The sequence below is a fragment of the Pristiophorus japonicus genome, chromosome 4 (assembly GCF_044704955.1).
Source record: "Pristiophorus japonicus isolate sPriJap1 chromosome 4, sPriJap1.hap1, whole genome shotgun sequence".
NCBI lineage: Eukaryota > Metazoa > Chordata > Chondrichthyes > Pristiophoridae > Pristiophorus > Pristiophorus japonicus.
The window spans coordinates 211074965-211098829 of NC_091980.1; the positions used below are offsets into that span (position 1 = coordinate 211074965).

Sequence of the window (23865 nt, forward strand, 5' to 3'; positions counted from 1 at the left end):
GGGGGGGGGGGAGGAGAAAGCCGTTCGTGCCGCTGAGCCGGGGGGGGGGGGGGGGGGAGGAGAAAGCGGTTTGTTGTTGTGGAGGGGAGGGAGGGGAAGGAGACAGCGGCTTGTTGCCGTGGAGAGGGGGGAGGGAGGGGAAGGAGACAGCGGCTTGTTGCCGTGGAGAGAGGGGAGGGAGGGGAAGGAAACAGCGGCTTGTTGCCGTGGAGAGAGGGGAGGGAGGGGAAGGAGACAGCGGCTTGTTGCCGTGGAGGGAGGGGAGGGAGGAGAAGGAGACAGCGGCTTGTTGCCGTGGAGAGAGGGGAGGGAGGGGAAGGAGACAGCGGCTTGTTGCCGTGGAGGGAGGGGAGGGAGGAGAAGGAGACAGCGGCTTGTTGCCGTGGAGGGGAGGGGAGGGAGGGGAAGGAGACAGCGGCTTGTTGCCGTGGAGAGAGGGGAGGGAGGGGAAGGAGACAGCGGCTTGTTGCCGTGGAGGGAGGGGAGGGAAGGGAAGGAGACAGCGGCTTGTTGCCGTGGAGAGAGGGGAGGGAGGGGAAGGAGACAGCGGCTTGTTGCCGTGGAGGGAGGGGAGGGAGGGGAAGGAGCCAGCTGCTTGTTGCCGTGAAGGGAGGGGAGGGAGGGGAAGGAGACAGCGGCTTGTTGCCGTGGAGGGAGGGGAGGGAAGGGAAGGAGACAGCGGCTTGTTGCCGCGCAGGGGAGGGGAGGGAGGGGAAGGAGAGAGCCGTTTGTTGCCGCGGAGGGGAGGGAGGGGAAGGAGACAGTGAGAAGGGAAGCCTCAGTGCTGATGTACTGATGGCAATGTGATTTTATTAAAAAATGTTCAAAAATTAAACAGCTACAAAGAACTAAAAAAATGGCCGAGTGCCAATGTTTTTTTCACACTGAGCATGCGCGAACGCTCCAACACGCACGCGCAGCGTTGCCGGCAGGAAAAAAACTAATTTAAATAGTACCCGCCCCCTCCCACTTACAAAATCGGCTCGAGTGTAGGCTCCGCCCCCCTGGGCGCCGCGCCAGGCAGACAAGGAGCTGCAGAACGCTCGAGAATAGCGCGTTTTTTTTCTGGCGCCGTTTTAGGCGCGAAAAACGGGCGCCCAGCTCGGAGGGGCGCCCGTTTTTTATCCTGTGGAAACTTGGCCCATAAGAACATAAGAACATAAGAACATAAGAATTAGGAACAGGAGTAGGCCATCTAGACCCTCGAGCCTGCTCCGCCATTCAACAAGATCATGGCTGATCTGGCCGTGGACTCAGCTCCACTTACCCGCCCACTCCCTATAACCCTTAATTCCCTTATTGGTTAAAAATCTATCTATCTGTGATTTGAATACATTCAATGAGCTAGCCTCAACTGCTTCCTTGGGCAGAGAATTCCACAGATTCACAACCCTCTGGGAGAAGAAATTCCTTCTCAACTCGGTTTTAAATTGGCTCCCCCATATTTTGAGGTTGTGCCCCCTAGTTCTAGTCTCCCTAACCAGTGGAAACAATCTCTCTGCCTCTATCTTGTCTATCCCTTTCATTATTTTAAATGTTTCTATAAGATCACCCCTCATCCTTCTGAACTCCAACGAGTAAAGACCCAGTATACTCAATCTAGTATATCTTTCCTTAAGTAAGGTGACCAAAACTGCACGCAGTACTCCAGGTGCGGCCTCACCAATACCCTATACAGTTGCAGAAGGACCTCCCTGCTTTTGTACTCCATCCCTCTCGCAATGAAGGCCAACATTCCATTCGCCTTCCTGATTACCTGCTGCACCTGCAAACTAACTTTTTGGATTCATGCACAAGGACCCCCAGGTCCCTCTGCACCACAGCATGTTGTAATTTCTCCCCATTCAAATAATATTCCCTTTTACTGTTTTTTTTCCCAAGGTGGATGACCTCACACTTTACGACATTGTATTCCATCTGCCAAACCTTAGCCCATTCGTTTAACCTATCTAAATCTCTTTGCAGCCTTTCTGTGTCCTCTACACAACCCCCGCTTTCCCACTAATCTTTGTGTCGTCTGCAAATTTTGTTGCACTACACTCTGTCCCCTCTTCCAGGTCATCTATGTATATTGTAAACAGTTGTGGTCCCAGCACCGATCCCTGTGGCACACCACTAACCACCGATTTCCAACCCAAAAAGGACCCATTTATCCCGACTCTCTGCTTTCTGTTTGCCAGCCAATTCTCTATCCATGCTAATACATTTCCTCTGACTCCGCGTATCCTTATCTTCTGCAGTACCTTTTTGTGTGGCACCTTATCGAATGCTTTTTGAAAATCTAAATACACCACATCCATCGGTACACCTCTATCCACCATGCTCGTTATATCCTCAAAGAATTCCAGTAAATTAGTTAAACACGATTGCTCCTTCATGAATCCATGCTGCGTCTGCCTGATTGCACTATTCCTATCTAGATGTCCCGCTATTTCTTCCTTAATGATAGTTTCAAGCATTTTCCCCACTACAGATGTTAAACTAACCGGCCTATAGTTACCTGACTTTTGTCTGCCCCCTTTTTTAAACAGAGGCGTTACATTAGCTGCTTTCCAATCTGCTGGTACCTCCCCAGAGTCCAGAGACTTTTGGTAGATTATAACGAATGCATCGGCTATAATTTCCGCCATCTCTTTTAATACCCTGGGATGCATTTCATCAGGACCAGGGGACTTGTCTACCTTGAGTCCCATTAGCCTGTCCAGCACTACCCCTCTAGTGATCATGATTGTCTCAAGGTCCTTCCTTCCCACATTCCTGTGACCAGCAATTTTTGGCATGGTTTTTGTGTCTTCCACTGTGAAGACTGAAGCAAAATAATTGTTTAAGGTCCCAGACATTTCCACATTTCCCATTATTAAATCCCCCTTCTCATCTTCTAAGGGACCAACATTTACTTTAGTCACTCTTTTCCATTTTATATATCGGTAAAAGCTTTTACTATCCGTTTTTATGTTTTGCGCAAGTTTACCTTCGTAATCTATCTTTCCTTTCTTTATTGCTTTCTTCGTCATTCTTTGCTGTCGTTTAAAATTTTCCCAATCTTCTATTTTCCCACTAACCTTGGCCACCTTATACGCATTGGTTTTTAACTTGATACTCTCCTTTATTTCCTTGGTTATCCACGGCTTGTTAGCCCTTCTCTTACCGCCCTTCTTTTTCACTGGAATATATTTTTGTTGAGCACTATGAAAGAGCTCCTTAAAAGTCCTCCACTGTTCCTCAATTGTGCCACCGTTTAGTCTGTGTTTCCAGTGTTCTTTAGCCAACTCTGCCCTCATCCCACTGTAGTCCCCTTTGTTTAAGCATAGTACGCTCGTTTGAGACACTACTTCCTCATCCTCAATCTGTATTACAAATTCAACCATACTGTGATCACTCATTCCGAGAGGATCTTTTACTAGTAGATCGTTTATTATTCCTATCTCATTACACAGGACCAGATCTAAGATAGCTTGCTCCCTTGCAGGTTCTGTAACATACTGTTCTAAGAAACAATCCCGTATGCATTCTATGAATTCCTCCTCCAGGCTACCCTGTGCAATTTGATTTGACCAATCGATATGTAGGTTAAAATCCCCCATGTTTACTGCCGTTCCTTTTTCACATGCCTCCATTATTCCCTTGATTATTGCCCTCCCCACCAACCCCAGGGACCCAAGAAAAGGGTTAGTAATGATCTCATGGGCAGACGGCCTGCTGATGCCCTTTTGGAGGGAGGTCCATGTAGTGGAGATGTCTTAAGCATCAATACTTAGCTGGTTAAAAGCCAAGATACCAAACTCCTGGAGGAAGAAAAGTGATATCCTGCTGCAGGACCTGCTCAAACATCAAAAATGTACCTGATATAAACCCTTGATATGGATACTTGAATTGGCAGTGAATGATTGCTTGGATAATAGGTTTGCGTGCCACATAATATGTTTGCCAGCAAAATTGAAGGCCATGGAATAAAAGGGACAATCGCAGCATGGATACGGAATTGGCTAAGTGACAGTAAACAGAGAGTAATGGTGAATGGTTGCTTTTCGGACTAATGGAAAGTATACAGTGGTGTTCCCCAGGAATCGGTACTAGGACCACTGCCTTTCTTGATATACAGGTGCAGCGTCGAGAATCCAGAGTTCTGGAATGTTCCGGAATCTGGACTCTGGACCGATCAGTGGCAGGGTCGTCTGGAATCCGTAAAATGTTCTGGAATCCGGATCCGATGACCCTGCCGACCTCGGAGCCTCGCCCCACTTACTTCGCTGCAGCTGCCCTTACCTCGGGGCATCCTTGCCGGCCTGCCCGAACACATCCTCAGCGGGGCTGGCCTGCCCGAACATTTCCTCGGCAGGGCTAGCCCGCTCGACGACATCCTCCTCGGCGGGGCAGGATGGCCCGAACAGCTCTTCGGCAGGAATCCCCCCCATGCTTTCTGATGTTCCGAAATCCAGAAATACCCGAACCTGGGCTTGGGTATTTCTGGATTCATGACGTCAGAAAACAAATCGAAAATCCGGAAAAGCCCGAAATCCGGAACGGCCTCGTTCCCAAGGGTTCCGGATTTTAGGTGCTGCACCTGTATATTAATGACTTGCACTTGGGTGTATACGGCAAAAATTTCAAAATTTGAAGATGACACAAAAATTGGAAGTATAGTGAACAATGAGGATAGTGATAGACTTCAAGAAGACATTGATAGGCTGGTGGAATGGGCGGACATGTGGCAGATTAAATTTAACGCAGAAAAGTGCAAAGTGATACATTTTGGTCGGAAGAAGGAGAGGGAATATAAACTAAAGGGTACAATTCTAAAGGAACAGTGAGACCTGGGGATATATGTGCACAAATCATTGAAGGTGGCAAGACAGGTTGAAAAAGCGGTCAAAAAAGCATACGGGGTGCCGAGCTTTATAGTACAAAAACAAGGAAGTTATGATGAACATTTATAAAACAATGGTTTGGCCTCAACTGGAGTATTGTGTCCAATTCTGGGCAGCGCACTTTAGGAAGGATGTGAAGGCCTCAGAGAGGGTGCAAAAAATATTTACAAGAATGGTTCCTGGGATGTGGGACTTCAGTTGCATGGATAGACTGGAAAAGCTAGGGTTGTTCTCCTTGAGCAGAGAAGGTTGAAGGGAGATTTGATAGAGGTGTTCAAAATCACAGGTCTAGACAAAGTAGATAGAGAGAAACTGTACCCATTGGCGGAAGGATCGAGAACCAGAGGACACAGATTTAAGGTGATTGGCAGAAGAACCAAAGGCGACAAGAGGAAAAACATTTTTATGCAGCGAGTGGTTAGGATCTGGAATACACTGCCTGAAAGGGTAATAGAGGCAGATTCAATTGTGGCTTTCAAAAGGGAATTGGATAAGTACGTGAAGGAAAACATTTTGCAGGGCTACGGGGAAAGGCCGGGGGAGTGGGACTAGCTTTAGTGCTCTTGCAGGGAGCTGGCATGGGCTTGATGGATCAAATGGCCTTCTTCTGTGCTGTAACCATTCTATGATGCTATGATTCTAGGATAGAGCGCAATGGTACAGCAGATTGTTGAAACTGTCAATGTAAAGGCGAGGTAGAGCATGGAATCACAGGTACAGAACAAATTTTATTACAAAAATGAAAAGAAATGGTACTGTAAATATTAAATTATGTTTTTGTTTGCTAATCTTTGTGTTCAGAAGCAAGTATACTTGTCATTGCAAATATGATGTACCAGATCTTTCAATTTATTTACAGCTAATAATTTCTATTCTACTACAGTAATCTGCTGTTGAAATCCACTCTTGTCAATAGGCAGTCTGTGTAAAATCTATACTCATTAAAAATTGGTCAGGCTGCTCTAAGATTATTTTATTAGACTTGCTTTTCCTTCTCTGAAGCCTTTAACTTTCTTCTCCTGGATCCCAAATCTCGCTGCTCCTGGCATCTCAGTCGTGCTTCCTGGTTTCTTTAATGTTTGTCCAATTACTTCTTTACATAGTGCTGCTGGTTGTATTTTTAATACTTTTTTTGAAATAAACATAAAAATTCAGATTTTTACTTTGATCAAAGAAAAAAAAAAGTCCCTGTAAACCCCTCTGGCTTCCCAATTGCGAGCTCATTAATAAAGTGTTGTTCCTCATCCATTTTGTTTGTTCCCTCATGCTGCTGCCTAAATTGCATTTTAAGTAAGGCTACTGCCTGACTGATTGATTGATTGTAGTGGGTTGTACAAGTAAACATCTCAAAGGAAAAATCACTACATTTTCAGTAGCGACAGGTTTTTGGTTAAAAAAAACAGTTCACCAAAAAACTAGAATACACCACCGAATGCATAATAATGAAAAAAAAATCTATCTGGCAAGAGTCAAAACTTCTGATAATAGGTCTCAGTTCCTTTTGATCATCTGACAGAAATCTAATTTTGGAAAAATCAAAGGAATAATTGGGTTCCAGCAACCACAAGCATTATAACAGAAATAACTTTATAATGAAGGAAATGTAACTGGGAAGGACCGTACCTCCTGAGATCTTCACTTATATTACATAGGAACGTACATACACTACAGGGTGAGATGTGTAATCAAGGTCATCAGATTTTCATGTCCACCCTGAGATGGGAATCGGGAACTTTGAACATTAATGAGTAATTCTCTCTGAAGCATTATGGTGTAGGAGCAAGCAGTCTGGCAGGATTTGTACCCATAGCCATGTGCATTTAGCAAGTTTACAGCACAATTCCCCAGACCCATTGAGCTGCCCAAGCACCAGTGACATAAGCTCTATCAGAGGGAGACTCACTTAAAGTAAGGAAGGCAACGGTAGATTGAATGGATAATTTTTGTTGAATTTCGCATGGATAAATCAACAGCTGCCTTATGTGTCTCCCTTGGCAGACTCTGAAGACCCATGGACACAGCCGTCGCTGTCTCCTTACAAGCAGCAACTCCAACTGCTCCATTCTCCTCTCTCACCCACCTTCCTACCCAGTGCACTCACTGGGGGCTAACCTCTCCAACCTCCTTCCTATCTCACTCACCCAACCTACCACTACTCTACCATCTCCTTGAACCCTTCTCCCCTGCTACTTGCACTGTCAGCTCCAATAACAAGTGCTAGGAGTTTGTGGAGTTTGACATTAGGTTTGATGCTATCTTTTCAGCTGCTTCTGCTGCTGCCCCCTCTTCCTCTTTCCCACCAAGCTAAACTTCCACCCAGGTTTCCCCTTAACCTTAACCTCCTAGCCTTAACCTGTGTCTCTCTCCAGTTTTTCTCCTTCTCCCCTTATGCCCTCCCCAATCTCTTCTTGTTCATGAGACCCACCTTCTGCTTCCTTGAACCTATTTCTACTAAATGGCTGACCACCCAATTTCCTTCCCTGGCCCCAATGCTGGCTGATAAAGTAAATGGTTCCTCAGGCATTGATCCTGTCCCCATCCCCCTGCCTTTCAAAACTGCCATAATAATCCCCTCCTCAGAAAACCCACACTTGACCCCTTTGCAAACTACCACCCCATCTCAAATTTCCCTTTCCCCTCCAAAGTCCGCGCCCATCTTTCTCACAATTCCCTGTTTGAACCCCTCCAATTAGGTTTCCGTCCCAACACAGCACTGAAACATTGCCACCAGTTCAAAATCCTGGAACTTCCCACCTAGAAGAAGGCTCGCCACCACCTTCTCAAGAGCAACTAGGCATGGGCAATAAATGCTGGCCTTTCTAGCAACGCCCATATCCCGAGAATATTTAATAAAAAACAGGTCTCTGTTCCTGCACCTACTTTACAATTGTGCCATTTCGTTTATATTGCCTCTCCTCATTCTTCCTTCCAAATGCATTACTATCAAATTGCCTCTTGACCTCTATTCTTTGTAAACTTCAACGAATCCAAATCTCTGCTGCCTCTATTCTATCCTACACCTAGTCCCACTCACGAATTAAACCCTGCGCTCGCTGACCTACATTGGCTCCTAGTCTCAACACCTCCAATTTACAATTCTTATTTTCTCTCTCTGTGTAATCACGTCCAGCCCTACAATCCCACCTCGAACTGATCACTCCCTTCACTGCCCTCCTGTGCATCCCCCCTCCCTTTGCTCCAACATTGGTGGCCGTGACTTCAGTACCTAGGCTGCAGTCTCTGGAATACCCCACCGCCCCGCCACCCCCAAACCCCTCCACCTCTCCACCTCCCTCTTCAAGACCTCCTTTAAACATTTGAAAATGACGGACAGGAAAAGACCAGCTGGTCCATCGAGCCTGTCCAACAGTCATGATACCTGGAGCATCATTACTCCCAACAATAACCAACCCACCTGCAGCCATGTCATCTCCTAGAGGAGGCAAAATAGTTAAAATACCTACAGCTAATTTAGTGAGAAAAAAATCTGGGAAATTCCTCTCCGACCCCTAAGTGATCAGAAATAGTTCAAGAGACCACATTGACTTATGATTTATATTACTTAGTATCTCACCTTTTCTACACCTTGATTTCCACCTCAACCAGGAACTCGTCCAGCTATTTTCTAAAGGTACGCAGCAAATCCACACTCACTACACGACCTGGCTACATGTTCCATAGGTCTACAATCCTCTGGGAAAAGAAAACCTTCCTGACATCTAACCTAGTTCTACCCTTGCTTAACTCATACACTTGACCCCTGGTTCTACCTAACTTACCTAATTGAAATAATCTCTTGATATTAACACAGTCTAATTTCTTCAATATTTTAAATATCTGAATTAAATCTCCACTCCCCCCACCCCCCAGCCCCACTGCCCCCGAAGTCTACGCTTCTCTAAAGTAAATAAACCCAGCTTTTTCAGAATATCATGGAACTCACCTCGGACCAAGTTCTTGCTCACCCCTCCTAAAATCTATTACTTTGGTTCTGCATTCATTTTTGCCTTACACCTCTGTGAAATGCCTTGGGCCATTTTTCTACATTAAAGGCACTGTATAAATGTAAATTGTCATATCTTTTGTGTTTTCTTCGAAATAAATTTTGACTCCCAGTTGTGGGACACCATTATTCAATCTTTTCAGATCACTAGGAATATGAACTGTTTGAATTTATGGACTCTTTATTTTAACCTATACTGAAATTTTTTTTAAAGCCCTCACAAAGAACTCATTTAATATTCAAATTCCCCATCAGTGATAGGATGTCAAGATGGCTAATCTCAGTGTCTTGATAATCTTGTTGCATGATGTACACATATTTTCAGATTAGCATGTGTTTCCCTGCAACGTGTTTTGTATTTTAGTGTGTGATCTGTGCATTTCATTATCCGCTGTATTTGGTTTCAGTAGGTTAGGTACTGATATAAGTCTGCCTACTTAGGTTATCAAAATTATTAATGATCCTGTTAGTTTGTGCTTTCTCCCAGAAATTCTGGCTTCTGCTTACTGCAGAGGGGTAATTTCCATAAATGGGCCAAGTCTCCAATGAACTGAACGTTGTGTCTTCTATTCATGCTCTGAGTGGGATACTGTGCCATGGAACTAACAATTGCCCTGTAATTATGGTATAGTGTAACGGAGGTTACATGGGATGTCCACCACATACCTGCCCCCCTCCTTCTCCGAAAGGCAATAAATAGAAACATAGAAAATAGGTGCAGGAGTAAGCCATTCGGCCCTTTGAGCCTGCACCACCATTCAATATGATCATGGCTGATCATGCAACTTCAGTACCCCATTCCTGCTTTCTCTCCATAACCCTTGATCCCTTTAGCCGTAAGGGTCACATCTAACTCCCTTTTGAATATATCTAATGAACTGGCCTCAACAACTTTCTGTGGTAGCGAATTCCACAGGTTCACAATTCTCTGAGTGAAGAAGTTTCTCCTCATCTCGGTCCGAAATGGCTTACCCCTTATCCTTAGACTGTGACCCCTGGTTCTGGACTTCCCCAACATCGGGAACATTCTTCCTGCATCTAACCTGTCCAACCCCATCAGAATTTTATATGTTTCTATGAGATCCCCTCTCATTCTTCTAAATTCCAGTGAATATAAGCCTAGTTGATCCAGTCTTTCTTCATATGTCAGTCCTGCCATCCTGGGATTCAGTCTGGTGAACCTTTAGAAGCACATTTGAGCTTATTACAGATTTTATTACAATATAAGGGTACACATTAACGAGAGACATTACATATCACTACATGGATTTCACTGCCCCAGAAAGCTGTAGCGGCTGCATCCCCTGCTCTTATTGCTTCTTATGCACAAAGGCTGCATGCATGACATGACATGGCATGGCATCATTCGTATATTGCATTATAATTACAGGATGTTACATTACTTTTTAAAACTGTTTGACACATTACTCACGAGATGCATAGCAGGGACCCGCAAGACCAGCGATGGTGGCCGAACTGCTTTCATGGCCCACCAGCATGGCTGCACGCTCCTCAAGGTCAGTAAGGGGTTGCAGCTGAGCAGTGCCTCCTCCGGTGCGCCTCTGCTCACTGCGATTACTAAATATCTTCTTCTGCAAATGAGAAAAGAGCATAGCATAAGAACATAAAAAATAGGAGCAGGAGGAGGCCATACAGCCCCTCGAGCCTGCTCCGCCATTTAATACGATGATGGCTGATCCGATCATGGACTCAGGTCCACTTCCCTGCCAGCTCTCCATGATCCCTTATTTCCTTAGTGTTTAAGAAATGGTCTATTTCTGTTTTAAATTTATTCAATGTCCCAGCTTCCACAGCTCTCTGAGGCAGCGAATTCCACAGATTTACAACCCTCTGAGAGAAGAAATTTCTCCTCATCTCAATTTTAAATGGGCGGCCCCTTATTCTAAGATTATGTCCTCTAGTTCTAGACTCCCCTATCAGTGGAAATATCCTCTCTGCATCCACCTCGTCAAGCCCCCTCATAATCTTATACGTTTCGATAAGGTCACCTCTCATTTTGCTGAATTCCAATGAGTAGAGGCCCAACCTACTCAACCTTTATTCATAAGTCAACCCCCTCATCTCCGGAATCAACCCCGTGAACCTTCTCTGAACTGCCTCCAAAGCAAGTATATCCTTTCGTAAATATGGAAACCAAAACTGCACGCAGTATTTCTGGTGTATAACCCTGTATAACTGTAGCAAACATAGAAACATAGAAAATAGGTGCAGGAGTAGGCCATTCGGCCCTTCGAGCCTGTACCATCATTTAATAAGATCATGGCTGATCATTCACCTCAGTACCCCTTTCCTGCTTTCTCTCCATACCCCTTGAACCCTTTAGCTGTAAGGGCCATATCTAACTCCCGCTTGAATATATCCAATGAACTGGCATCAACAACTCTCTGCGGTAGGGAATTCCACAGGTTAACAACTCTCTGAGTGAAAAAGTTTCTCCTCATCTCAGTCCTAAATGGCTTACCACTTATCCTTAGACTGTGTCCCCTGGTTCTGGGCTTCCCCAACATCGAGAGCATTCTTCCTGCATCTAACCTGTCCAGTCCCGTCAGGATTTTATATGTTTCTATAAGATCCCTTCTTATCCTTCTAAACTCCAGTGAATACAGGCCCAGTCAATCCAGTCTCTCCTCATATGTCAGTCCTGCCATCCTGGGAATCAGTCTGGTGAACCTTCGCTGCACTCCCTCAATAGCAAGAACGTCCTTCCTCAGATTAGAAGAGCAAAACTGAACACAATATTCCAGATGAGGCCTCACCAAGGCCCTGTACAACTGCAGTAAGACCTCCCTGCTCCTATACTCAAATCCCCTAGCTATGAAGACCAACATACCATTTGCCTTCTTCACCGCCTGCTGTACCTGCATGCCAACCTTCACTGACTGATGTACCATGACACCCAGGTCTTGTTGCACCTCCCCTTTTCCTAATCTGCCATCATTCAGATAATATTCTGCCTTCGTGTTTTTCCCCACAAAGTGGATAACCTCACATTTATCCACATTATACTGCATCTGCCATGCATTTGCCCACTCACCTAACTTGTCCAAGTCACCCGTCAGCCTCTTAGCGTCCTCCTCACAGCTCACACCGCCACCCAGCTTAGTGTCATCTGCAAACTTGGAGATATTACACTCAATTCCTTCATCTAAATCATTAATGTATATTGTAAATAGCTGGAGTCCCAGCACTGAGGCCTGCGGCACCCCACTAGTCATTGCCTGCCATTCTGAAAAGGACCCGTTTATCCTGACTCTCTGCTTCCTGTCTGCCAACCAGTTCTCTATCCACGTCAGTACATTATCCCCAATTCCAGATGCTTTAATTTTGCACGCTAATCTCTTGTATGGGACTTGTCAAAAGCCTTTTGAAATTCCAAAGACACCACATCCACTGGTTTTCCCTTGTCCACTCTACTAGTTACATCCTCAAAAAATTCCAGAAGATTTGTCAAGCATGATTTCCCTTTCATAAATCCATGCTGACTTGGACTGATTCTGTCACTGCTTTCCAAATGCGCTCATATTTCATCTTTAATAATTGATTCCAACATTTTCCCCACTACTGATGTCAGGCTAACAAATCTATAATTACCCATTTTCTCTTTCCCTCCTTTTTAAAAAAGTGGTGTTACATTAGCTACCCTCCAGTCCATAGGAACTGATCCAGAGTCGATAGACTGTTGGAAAATGATCACCAATGCATCCACTATTTCTAGGACCACTTCTTTAAGTACTCTGGGATGCAGACTATCAGGCTCCGGGGATTTATCGGCCTTCAATGCCATCAATTTCCCTAACACTATTTCCCGCCTAATAAGGATTTATTTCAGTTCCTCCTTCTCGCAAGACCCTCGGTCCCCTTGATTTAAGTTTACTATCCAAAGTTTAATTTGTTTAATGTGTCGGTTTTAGTGCCCCCCTTTAATCAGGGGGCACTTGATTTACAGATCAACAACAAAATAGTTGTAGAGTTGTTGAAACCAACTAGTTCTTAATAGCAATGTTACTATGAATTCTTAAGCGAAGAACCCATGAAGCATAAAAAATTACACCCTCATTTAGAGAGACACTCTTTCTCCCACCCAGCTTACAGATGCATTCTTTGCCATTAATCCTCCTCAATCTGTGAGAGGTACACTTTGCTCTAATGACCTTCCAGGTCCCAGATGCATATGCTCTCCAACCTCTTTCCCCAATTCACGAGACATTCATTACCTTCAACAACTTCCCCTCTCAGTTCACCGTCATTTCCCTGCCCAATCCCACCTTTTCAGAGACACACTCTACCTCTTTGATGTCTTCTTCCTGCTGATCCTGTTGCAGCTTGTACCTAACCTTGCTGTATTGTCCTGGAATCAGACTCTGCTGGAGGTGGGAATCCTGATTTATCGCAAAATCAGGAATTCTCAGTCTTAGTCCAGAGTCTGCTATCAGAATGAAACAGCAGCAGGACATACCAATGGCAGGTGGAATCAACAGGAAGAGGATCATCAGCGAATGGACCAGATCCATTGTGCTCCTTATCAGCTGTTGCAACTTGACCCTGCGCTTCAATAGCTGGTTTGGGGCTTCAAAGGATAAAAAATCTGTACGTTTGTGTACACTGTGTGCGGGCCTGGCTATACTGCTGTTGACCATTTTTATTTGATTAGCACTCTGGACAAAGCCTCTATCTTGACTAATTTATAAACCAGACGAACTGGCCAGTCCCATAGCCAATTCATCCCCAGGCCTTCATTTGCAATTTGGGCCACTGAAGTCAGCTTCCATCTTAACCGTTATAATTTCAACTGTATATTCTAAAATACAAAAACTGTGCTTATTCGGTGCAGGATGAAAATCCCACTTTACCACTGGTGTGCTATTTATTCCCCTCTTTTTTTGAAAATGCTGCAAATAAAAAAAACAATTGCCTCTTGGTAAAAAGTGTGCGAGCGAACTATGGGTGATTTGTGATAATACCAAAAATCTAAGGAGAAAAGAATTGTGACTTTTGCACTACAAATCATAGACTAAAATACATCAATTGCCCTGTAAAAAAGATTTTTGCAAAACATTTAATATTGCAAATGCCTTTGTCAAATTACCACTTGTTTGAAAATGAGTTCCAGAATTTCTAAACACCAGATAACAATTGAATAAAGTAATGGTACAGTCCATTTCCCTAGTTAAATGTCCCAACCCCTCAAATTGTGAAGATTAAATCATTTATATTTCCTGCAACATAAGAACATAAGAACATAAGAATTAGGAACAGGAGTAGGCCATCTAGCCCCTCGAGCCTGCTCCGCCATTCAACAAGATCATGGCTGATCTGGTCGTGGACTCAGCTCCACTTACCCGCCCTCTCCCCGTAACCCTTAATTCCCTTATTGCTTAAAAATCTATCTATCTTTGACTTGAAAACATTCAATGAGCCAGCCTCAACTGCTTCCTTGGGCAGAGAATTCCACAGATTCACAACCCTCTGGGAGAAGAAATTCTTTCTCAACTCGGTTTTAAATTGGCTCCTCCGTATTTTGAGGCTGTGCCCCCTAGTTCTAGTCTCCCCCACCAATGGAAACAACCTCTCTGCCTCTATCTTGTCTATCCCTTTCATTATTTTAAATGTTTCTATTAGATCACCCCTCATCCTTCTGAACTCCAACGAGTAAAGACCCAGTCTACTCAATCTATCATCATAAGGTAACCCCCTCATTTCTGGAATCAGCCTAGTGAATCGTCTCTGTACTCCTTCCTTAAGTAAGGTGACCAAAACTGCACGCAGTACTCCAGTTGCGGCCTCACCAATACCCTGTACAGTTGCAGCAGGACCTCCCTGCTTTTGTACTCCATCCCTCTCGCAATGAAGGCCAACATTCCATTCGCCTTCCTGATTACCTGTTGCACCTGCAAACTAACCTTTTGGGATTCATGCACAAGGATCCAAAAAGAGTTTCATGCACAAGGACCCCCAGGTCCCTCTGCACCACAGCATGTTGTAATTTCTCCCCATTCAAATAATATTCCCTTTTACTGTTTTTTTTCCCCAAGGTGGATGACCTTACACTTTCCGACATTGTATTCCATCTGCCAAACCTTAGCCCATTCGTTGAACCTATCCAAATCTCCTTGCAGCCTCTCTGTGTCCTCTACACAACCCGCTTTCGCACTAATCTTAGTGTCATCTGCAAATTTTGTTGCACTACACTCTGTCCCCTCTTCTAGGTCATCTATGTATATTATAAACAGTTGTGGTCCCAGCACTGATCCCTGTGGCACACCACTAACCACTGATTTCCAACCGGAAAAGGACCCATTTATCCCGACTCTCTGCTTTCTGTTTGCCAGCCAATTCTCTATCCATGCTAATACATTTCCTCTGACTCCGCGTACCTTTATCTTCTGCAGTAACCTTTTGTGTGGCACCTTATCGAATGCCTTTTGGAAATCTAAATACACCACATCCATCGGTACACCTCTAAAACAACTAAAACATCTCCTTTGTTTTCCTTCTATTATATTCTAAATAAATAAGCATCAGTGAATGTGTTAAAATGTTGTTCGACACAGATCACTAGTTGAAGCACTGCTGCCTTCCTCACACTATTCTCTTTTCAGTGAGCCTTCTTGCCTCGCTGCTGTTTGATCAGAATGTATTAAGTATTAAGCCTCTTTTAGTGTATTAAATCTAAAGGGGATCTGTGCCCATGGCAAATTTAATTTTGTTTGGGAAGGAAGAAGAGCCAAAAGAGTAGGCCATTTTAGTGACAATCACATCAAATTTCTATCATTGCGTCGTGCTTTTAAAAAAAAAATCAGTAAGCTATTGCTTGATTTTAATTTTTTTTAAATAATTAAGGTTCTGTGCCGTATTCACAGTGTGTCCTGATGGCATCTTATTGTTTGTTAGACAGCAAAAAGTTACTAATTGTTTTCTGGTTACAGCCATGCTATCTGCACAGGGAGTTGTACTGTGATAAGAGTGTGAACTGTACCCATCATGTGTTATATCTGCTCATTAGTGGCTTGGGCAGCTTGTTTAATTTTAATTCGGTATCAAGTTTTGTTAAGTCATCCCACAGTGCTGTCTAGGTCAGTAGGCCAAGAAAGTTTTCCTTCCTGTTCTTTTTGTACTAAGTTATGAAGACATCTGTGTTCAGATGGGCGCCTTGCTCTTTAACAATGCCTCCAAAAAATTAAACTTCATTGTACAGTTGGATTCACCATAAAATTAATATTCTTTGTGAGAAAAGAATACTTTGTGTTTTTATTTGCGGTTTGAGTTCTGGCATTGCATTGTTTGTAAATAAAGGAATGACACATTAGCAATGTCACTTGACCCATTTAGATTTAAAGCTAGTCACCCTCAAATAACATTTTAAAAAAATGTTAAGTGCAAAAATTCTAAGCAAAATTTTCTTGAAGTATACTAAGCTGAATCAAAATTAATTTAGTGCCTAGTCAATGGGATAAGGTGAAGTTTTTAGTACTGACTGCATCTGAAGGATTTTCTCTCTACAATCTGCTCCAACATAAACACTATTATATTCCTGCCACAGCGGTCATGAATGGTGGTGAAGCATTTCCAACTATCTTTAGCCAGAAATGCAGAATGGACAGAGCCGGCGCAACCATTAGGTGAATTAGGCGGTCGCATAGAGCGCCAAATTTTGGGTGGCGCCAAAAAATTTAATTAAATGAATCTCTCTAAGGGATGCGCTGGGAAATGGGTTTGAATCCAGCGGGAATTTTCCTAACTAGAGACCTTAATAATGAACCTGCCTTGAGTATTTTGTAATTAGGGCGCGAACGGCGGTGCATTTAGAATTATATGGAACACTGATCAGATGAAATAACCATCCAGCCCCTCGCATTAAAAGAACAAGCACTGTATGAACAGTGGGTGAAAACATCCTTTAAATAGAGACAGCTCTGTTGCACAGAGTTTGGCCGCTACTTCTGATTTATCCTTTTAAGATCCTTTTTGTCTTCCGAATGTTTCCCCATTACAGATACTAATCTTGAAAATGTCCTCCTCTCTCCCATCTTTAGCACACTTCTCTTTCCCCAGTAAATCATCAACTCTCTGGGAACAGTGCTGCTGTATTTTTTTGCGCCGTCTGGTCCAAAAAAATGAATGAAGTGGCATTTTATATAATCTACTTTAAAATACAACAGTAGTGTCCTCTGCAGAGTGAAACATATCTGGGTCATGATACATGGATGGTCATACGATAGTCACCAATACAGATTGTGTTGTATACACTGCTGCATAGTACTACTGGTGTATGGTACTATAGGTGCGCTGTTAACATACACAGAGGTATACTTATAAAATTTATAATATACAAATGTGTTAGCAGCGATCAGCTATCGTCCTTTCTCCAGTGTTTGGAGCTTTTAAGGAATATTAATCAGCAGACTGTAAGTCATATACAGGTACTTACAATATATCCCAGCATGCTGTGAGCACACAAGATAATCACTGTTTATTTCAATTTTCCCAATTTATGACCACACATTGTGCAGCAGGCTCGGGTGTTTCCTGTCTCACACAATCTTCACCATGGCGAGGACTTCACAAGAAGCATATGGAAAAAATGAAAATCTTCTCCCAGTTTCTGGACAGTGTTTGGTCATAAATTGAGAAAATTTAAATAAGTAGTGATTATTAATAATTTTACTTTGACTTTGATAATAAACCAGTACATGTAAGACATCTTGCAATGTTTTTTTTCCTTTATATTGGAATTGGTTGAGGTGGAGGGGATTGGCGGGGCGCCAGGTGAACAGGTCGCCCAGGGCGCCAATCACCCTTGCACCGGCCCTGAGAGTGGATGATCCATATCAGCCTCCACCTGAGGTCCCCATCATCACAGAAGCCAGTCTTCAGCCAATTCGATTCACTCCATATGATATCAAGAAATGGCTATGCACAGTGGATACAGCAAAGGCTGTTGTGTTCCAGAACTAGCCGTGCCTCTAGCCAAGCTGTTTCAGTACAGCTGCAACACTGGCATCTACCTGACAATGTGAAAAACTACCCATGTAAGTCCTATCCACAAAAAGCAGGATAAATCCAATCCGACCAATTACCGCCCCATCAGTCTGCTCTCAGTCATCAGCAAAGTGTCGTCGACAATGCTATCAAGTGGCACTTACTCACCAATAACCAGCTCATTTTGGGTTCCGCCAGGACCACTCGGCACCAGACCTCATTGCAGTCTTGGTCCAAACATGGACAAAAGAGCTGAATTCCAGAGGTGAGGTGAGAATGACTGCCTTTGACATCAAGGCAGCATTTGACCAAGTGTGGCATCAAGGAGCTCTAGTAAAATTTAAGTCAATGGGAATTGGGGGGTTGGGGGTGGGGGTAAACTCTCCATTAGCTGGAGTCATACCTAGCTCAAAGGAAGATAGTTGTAGTTGTTGGAGGTCAATCATCTCAGCACCAGGACATCACTGCAGGAGTTCCTCAGGGCAGTGTCCTAGGCCCAACCATCTTCAGCTGCTTCATCAATAACCTTCCTTCCATCATAAGGTCAGAAATTGGGATGTTCACTGATGATCCTCAGATAATGATGCATTCTGTTATGTATTGATGTGTGTATCGTCCTGGTACCTTAAATGTATAATAAGCACAATGGTACACCACAGAGGGTGCTGTGGTGGGAGACCTGAAAGTATCTTCAAGAGGCGGTATAAAAGGCTGACCACCACAACTGAGGGGCACTCTGAGGCTGTTCAATAAAGGACGAAGGTCACAGCAGTTAGATTAACACCAGACCGTGTGGAGTCAGTGATTGTGTCCTACATACACCACATTGGCGACAAGGAAGCGGACGAACTCCACACAACCATGGCTACTCTGGGCTCGATAAAGGATTTTACCGTGGGCAATGATTGGGAGGCAAACTTCACAGCAAACGACCTGACGGAGGACACGGACACAATGAGAGATAAGCGTAAGGCGATATTGCTTTCCAGTTGTGGAGATGAGGTTTACTGTCTCGTCAGGGATTTGCTGGCACCCGAGAGCGCCAGGGACAAGTCATATGAGGAGCTGACTGAACTCATTCGTGACCAGTTGAAACCGAAGGAGAGCATCCTCACGGCCAGATACAAATTCTACCATCACTGCAGACCCGAGGACCAGGATGTCACCAAATATGCTGCAGACCTCAGGAGACTCGCGGCGCCGTGTGATTTTGGCGCACACCTTGACGAGGCGTTGCAGGACGTTTTCGTTATGGGGATTGCCCACGAGGGCCTCCTTCACAAGCTGCTAGCCACGGAACCCACAGTCACCCTGACAAAGGCCATCACCATCAGCCGGGCATATATGACCTCGACTTGCAGCACCAAGCAAATAATCCACACAGTCTTGAACCCGGCAGGCACTGTCCACAGGATAGCGCCCACCACGGACAAAACTGCAGAACGTGGCTCTGCCCAGGGCAGAGAGCATGGACCTCGGGGTCCTGGAACTCAGAGTCCGCTGAGGGGGGCCAATCAAGCAGCACCATGCTGGTGCTGCGGAGGAAGCCATGGGGCTCACCGGTGCAGGTTTGCGGAGTACACGTGCAATACCTGCCACACGAAAGGTCACCTTTAGCGTAAAAGAAATCGGACTCACCATGTGGCTGAGGAGATGGGGGATGATCCACTGTTCAGTGAGGAGCAGGCAGAAGAAGATGAGGTATTGGGACTGTATACGTGCACCGACGATTCGCCCCCAGTGATAATGGAAGTAAAAATCAATGGAGTCCCTGTGAGTATGGAAGTGGACACGGGCTCGGGTCCGTCGTTGATGAGTCGGAGAACTTTTGATAAACTGTGGATTAACCCAGCTGCACGACCCAAGCTGGTCCCGGTCACGGCGAAGCTGCGTACCTACACCAGGGAACTAATACCTGTTCTTGGCAGAGCGGAGGTGCAGGTATCCCACGGGGACGAGACGCACGGTTTACCTTTGTGGGTCGTTGCAGGCGATGGGCCGACACTCCTCGGCCGGAGTTGGATGGGGACGGTCCATGGGAGCTGGGAAGACTTCACCACTCCATAGGCTGCTGCTCCCTGGGGTGCTGCCGTGCCCCGGGTCCCCAGAGAGCAGCGCCGACCGAGCTGGAGCTGCAGCCTTAATCCACCCACAGGCAAGCAGAGCAAGCCCCAGCCCCGGACCTCAAGCCACAGAGATCCTGCAGCCTTAGCCCCACAGGCAAACAGCCCTGCAGAGGCGGGCCTAGTGGGGAGGGGGTGAGCCGGCGGGGCGCTGCGGGCGGGGTGCGAGGGATCGAGGATGGCAGACGGATCGGAGGGGCCCACGCAGAGGGAGAGTCGGGCGGCGGCAGCAGCTGGAGGTCGGCGGCCACAACGGCCGCAGAGGAGGCAGCTGTGGAGGCCGCAGGGGAGGCGGCAAGTGCAGCTACTGCAGGGGAGGTGGCTGCGGTGGTCACCGGAGAAGCAACGATGATGGACACAGGAGAGGTGGCAAGTAAGGTGGCAGCGGAGGGTGCGGCGGCGGAGGGGGCATCCGGAGCGGCGGAGAGCAAGATGGCGGTGGCCTCGTGTCCAGAGCAGCAGAGCATCAAAGATGGCGGCGCCCAAGGAGAAGCCTCGTGGAATCCTGCTGCATCAAAGATGGCGCCTTAAAAAGGAAATGCACTCGGGATTCTTAAAAGGGCCTTATCATGTGGTGGTCCCCACAAAGGACTTCTGTAAGGCAAGAGCGAGTCTAAAATGAGCTATGTTAATGTGAGATGGTGGATTTATAATAAGAATTAATATTTTAATGCTGAATGGTCACTGTGTTTGTGTAAAATAATGGATATGAAGTACAATTAATGATAAGAGCTAATAAGGAAACCAGGGATCCGTTACCAGTTAATAACTATTTAATGTAACTGCTCAGTGTACTCGCAACCCGTTGACGCAACATCTGTACCAGATAACATGTACCATATTAACGCACTGTCTATGCCTACCTGCCTTCCATTGGACAAACAAGGTTGAGATCCCCGGCAATGGCTTTGGGACTGGGGGGGGAAGTGAGATATTATGTATCGATGTGTGTATCGTCCTGCGTCCTGGGGGGGAAGTGAGATGCTATGTATTGATGTGTGTATTGTTCTGGTACCTTAAATGTATAATAAGCACAATGGTACACCACAGAGGGCGCTGTGGTGGGAGACCTGCAAGAGGCAGTATAAAAGGCTGACCACCACACCTGAGAGGCACTCTGAGGCTGTTCAATAAAGGACGAAGGTCACAGCAGTTAGATTAACACTAGACCGTGTGGAGTCAGTGATTGTGTGCTACATACACCACACATTTCATGCCCGAATGTAGCAAGACCTGGATGGCATTCAGGCTTGGGCTGAAAAGTGGCAAATAACATTTGCGCCACACAAGTGCCAGGCAATGACTATCTCCAACAAGTGAGAGTCTAACCACCACCCATTGACATTCAACAGCATTACCATGGCTGAATCCCCCACCATCAACATCCTGGGAGTCACCATTGACCAGAAACTTAACTGGACCAGCCACATAAATATTGTGACTACAAGAGGTCAGGGGCTGGGTATTCAATGGCAAGTGTCTCACCTCCTGACTCCCAAAAGCCTTTCCATCATTTACAAGGCACATGTCGGGATAAGCGCAGCTACGACAACACTCAAGAAGCTCGACACCATGCAGGACAAAGCAGCCCATTTGATTGGCACCCATCCATCACCTAAACATTCACTCCTGGTGCACAGTGGCTGTAGTGTGTACCAGCTACAAGATGTACTGCAGTAACTCCCATATCCGCGACCTCTACCACCTATATGGACAAGGGCAGCAGGGGCATAGGAACAACTTCACCTGCAAGTCACTGAGTCAAAATCCTGAAAGTACCTCCCTAACAGCACTGTGGGAGTACCTTCACCACAAGGACTGCAGCAGTTCAAGAAGGCGGCTCACCATCACCTTATCAAGGGCAATTAGGAATGGGCAATATATGCTGGCCTTGACAATGACACCCAGATCCCAGGAACGAATAAAAAAAATTACATAGAATTACAGAGTCTACAGCACAGAAACAGGCCATTTGGCCCAACTGGTGTTTATGCTCCACATGAGCCTCTTCCCACCCCTCTTTATCTAACCCTATCAGCATATCCTTCTATGGCTTTCTCCCTCATGTGTTTATCTGGCTTCCCCTTAAATGCATCTATACTATTTGCCTCAACTACATCTTGTGGCAGCGAGTTCCACACTCTTATGCATTATATCTGAAAGTGTTTTTGGTGTGCACGTGGGTAAATTAAAATGTTTAGATGAATCAATCAAAATGAAGGTAGACAACCCGTGTATCTGTAGCATTCATATCCTGTGCTTTTCGCTGTCTCTGCCCTTAGCCCTGGAATTCTCTTCCTTTAAGACTCTCCTTAAAACCTACTTCTTTGACCAAGTTTCTGATGACATGTCTTACTATCTTTGGCTCCGTGTCAATTTTTGACAGATAACACTCCTGTGCAGTGCCTTGGGACATTTTACTATGTTAAAGGCACTATATAAATGCAAGAAGTTGTTGTTGTTGCTCCTTTTGTTCGTACTTTGATTTAGATTGTCCCTCAAATAAAGCAAATACACTGCCTCTGCACTATTTTCTAAATGTTTAAATGATGACTACTGTTGTGGGTAAAAATATAATTGTTTTTGTTAGGAACACCGGCCCTGAATTTGCCGTCAGCGGCATAGCTAAGGAGTACGCTGCCGACATCCATTCGAAATCCTCACTTACTTCGTACAAAGCCCCACGTGAAAACTTGCTTTCAAACGCTAAGGTGAGTCAAATGGCCTCCCTCATCCATAATTATCTAGTGCTCTTGTGTTGCACTTATCTTGTCTTTGGATATATTGTTCAAGTGACTGAAAATCACTGACCTATTTAGCTTTGCACACATAAATGTAATTAGTTGCAAAATCAACATTTTTACAAGGTATTTGTCTATTTGCTTGTAAAATATGGTTGCTGGTCATGGATTTGTAAATTGCACTACTGCCTAAAACAGTTACTAAAACTGATGCATGTAGTCAGCCTAATTTAAACAAAGGAAAGCCAGTTTATTCAGGAAATAAATCAGATAACGCAGAGATCAGTTATATACAGGGGCCGATTTTATCTGGGGGGGGAGGGCTGGGGCAGTGGTGCTATGAAAACTGCCATGTTGTACTTACCGTCTTGTTTCCACCCCCAATCTACCCTTCACTGAGGCAGCCCAGCTGTCCACTGAAGCAGATGGGAGCCTCATTGATGTATTTACACTGGGGTCCTCAGGAGCATGTTACTACGAGTTGGTACAGGGACAAAACCGCATTTGGAAGCATTATTTGAAAGGGCACTTACCTGCAAGTACTCCGCTCATTGGAATCTGTTAACAGTTCACCTGGCTGGATTTTTTTCAGAAGCTTCTGCCTTAGAAATTGCTGTATTTCAAAGTTTTCAATAAGCTCAAGGAGAGACAGCACAGTGCTCATTATGGGAATTACCCTGGCCAGTCTAGCCTGATTGGAGGAAGAGGACAAAGAGCAGCGGGAGCAGGTTGGGACCACAGGGACCTGCAACTGGGGCTCTGAGGAGGACTGCTGGCAGGTGTCCTTGCCCTGCCCATAGGGTCTAACGTCCGTGGTCACCTATCTTCAGTTTTCTGATGACCAGTGCATTAAAAGGCTGTGCTTCCACAGAGAGGCTGCAGACCTTAAGGTTTTGATAGCGAGGATACAGAGAGAATGTTTCCACTTGTGGGGAAGAGCATAACTCAAGGCCATCAATATAAGATAGTCACCAAGAAATCCAATAGGGAATTCAGAAGATACTTCTTTACCCAAACAGTGGTGAGAATGTGGAATTTGTTACCACAGGGACTGGTTGAAGCGAATAATATAGATGCATTTAAGGGGAGGCTAGACAAGCATGTGAGGGACAAGGGAATAGAGTGTTATG

General features: G+C 45.2%; 1 protein-coding gene and 1 long non-coding RNA gene across 5 annotated transcripts in view; one reads left to right on the forward strand and one right to left on the reverse strand.

Moving 5' to 3' along the window:
- LOC139263259 (uncharacterized) overlaps nucleotides 1–20039 on the reverse strand; it is a 59848-nt gene extending 39809 nt beyond the window's left edge. For both annotated transcript variants that reach the window (XR_011593073.1, XR_011593074.1), the window contains exons 1-2: nucleotides 19510–20039; nucleotides 10304–10463 (exon numbers count right to left, since the gene is read on the reverse strand). This is a non-coding gene — a long non-coding RNA (uncharacterized lncRNA). The remainder of the gene's footprint in view (nucleotides 1–10303; nucleotides 10464–19509) is intronic.
- akap6 (A kinase (PRKA) anchor protein 6) overlaps nucleotides 1–23865 on the forward strand; it is a 589551-nt gene that overhangs the window by 4826 nt on the left and 560860 nt on the right. For 2 of the 3 annotated variants that reach the window (XM_070879057.1, XM_070879059.1), the window contains exons 2-3: nucleotides 5512–5582; nucleotides 22585–22705. The gene's annotated coding sequence lies outside the window, so the exon portion shown is untranslated. The remainder of the gene's footprint in view (nucleotides 1–5511; nucleotides 5583–22584; nucleotides 22706–23865) is intronic. The other variant, XM_070879058.1, reaches the window with a different exon arrangement.